Source organism: Peromyscus leucopus, unplaced genomic scaffold, assembly GCF_004664715.2.
Source record: "Peromyscus leucopus breed LL Stock unplaced genomic scaffold, UCI_PerLeu_2.1 scaffold_1607, whole genome shotgun sequence".
Classification (NCBI taxonomy): Eukaryota; Metazoa; Chordata; class Mammalia; order Rodentia; family Cricetidae; genus Peromyscus; species Peromyscus leucopus.
Window position 1 is genome coordinate 10,946 of NW_023504784.1, and position 2,189 is coordinate 13,134.

A 2,189-nucleotide genomic window follows, 5' to 3' on the forward strand; every position below is an offset into this window, starting at 1 on the left:
CTCAAAACAATTTTGGCAATATTCATTCTGTTTTTATTTTGTGGAATAATTTGAGGAATATTGGTGTTAACACTTTTGAAAGACTGGTAGAATTTTGTACTAAACCCAACTGGCCCTGGGCCTTTTTTGGTTAGGAGACTTTTAATGACTGCTTCTATTTCACTAGAGGTGATAGGTCTATTTATATTATTTATATTGTTTATTTTATATTGATTTAATTGGTAAGTGGTACCTATGGAGAAAATTATCCTTATTTTTTATATTGTTTCCAATTTTGTGGATTACAGGTTTTCAAATTAAAAGTATATTGTAGATGTTATTCTAAACAGTCTTAGTAAATAAGAAACACAGAGCCAAATACAGAGGTAAATAGCCAGAGATCAGCGACTACCTTATCTTACCACCTCACCACCGTCGCTTCCCCAGAGAGAGAGAGTTTCTTCCTGTCTGACTTGTCTTTTTATTGCCTTTCTGCTCAGCCTTCTCACTGGCTTTAAACCCAACCACATGACTTCCTCGTCACAGACCTCCAGGTCTCTATAGTTGGTACTGGGATTAAAGGTTCATGTCACCATGCATGTCTGTGTCCTCGACCACACAGAGACTCTGCCTGCCATGTGATCAGATTAAGGGCATGTGCTACCACTGCTTGACTCTGCTTATGGCTTGTTATGACCTCTGATCTCCAGGCAAACTTTATTTATTAACATACAAATAAAATCACATTTGAGCACAAATAAAATATCACCATACTTACCCTTTCTATTTTAATAAAAAGAAAAAAAGGAAAAATGTTATAACTAATATAAGAAAAACTATATACAATAAGTACAATAACTACATACAATATATACAAGCAATAAATACTTAAACAATGTCTAGTCCATTGGCAATTTACAAGCTCAGAGAAAATATCACCTTATGATTCTCTGGATTGTCTCTGTGTCTGTTTTTATGTCTCCCTTTTCATTTCTGATTTATTTGTCTATATGTTGATCATTCAACGAGACAACTCCCTGTTTCATTGATTCTTTTTATCATTCTCTTTGTTACTATTTTATTGATTTCACCTCCCAGTTTGATTATTTCTTGCCATCTGCTCCTCTTAGTTGTGCTCCTTTCTATTCTAGAACTTTGGGGTGTGTTGTTAAGTTGCTAGTACAGGATCTCCTCAATTTTTTAACATAGGCACTTAGTACTATGAACTTTCCTCTTACCATCTCTTTCATTGCATCCCATAAGTTTGAGTATGCTAGGTATCCATTTTCATTTTCTTTTAGGAAATCTTAATTTTTTTAAAAAATTTCTGTATTGACCCATTTTCATTCAGTAGAAAGTTGTTCAGTTTCCATGAGTTTGTAAGAATTCTATTGTATCTGTTGTTGATCTCCAGCTTTAATCCATGGTGATCTGATAGAATGCAGGGAAGTATTTCAATTTTCTTGTATCTATTGAGACTTGCTTTGTGTCCAAGTACATGGTCAGTTATGAAGAAATTTCCATGAGATGCTAAGAATAAGATATATTCTTTTGTGTTTGTGTGAAATGTTCTGCAAATATCTGTTAGGTTTGTTTGGTTTATAATGTCAATTAACTCTAGGATTTCTCTGTTTAGTTTTAGTCTGGATGACCTGTCCATTGTTGAGAGTGGAGTATTGAAGTCTCCCACTATCAGTGTGTAAAGATCAACATGTGATTTGAGCTGTAATGGTGTTTCTTTTACAACAGTAAGTGCCCTTGTATTTGGGGTACAGATGTTAATAACTAAAAATCCTGGTGGATTTTTCCTCTGGTGAAAATGTGCTATTCCACATTTCCTCTGATTAATTTTGATTTGAAGTCTAATTTTTAGATATTAAACTGAATATGCAGTTTGCTTCTTATGTCAATTTTCATGGAATATCTTTTACCAACCCTATACATTAAGGTAATGTATATCCTTGATGTTGAGGTGTGTTTCTTATATGCCACAGAAAATGAACACTTTTTCACATCCATTCTCCTAATATATGTCTTTTTATTGGAGAACTGAGGCCATTGATACTAAGAGTTATCAATGACCAATGATTGTTAGTTCCTGTAATTTTTGTGGGGGTTTTGTGGTGCTAGTGGTGGGGGCAGTGAGTCTCTCTCTCTCTCTCTCTCTCTCTCTCTCTCTCTCTCTCTCTCTCTCTCTCTCTCTCTCTCTC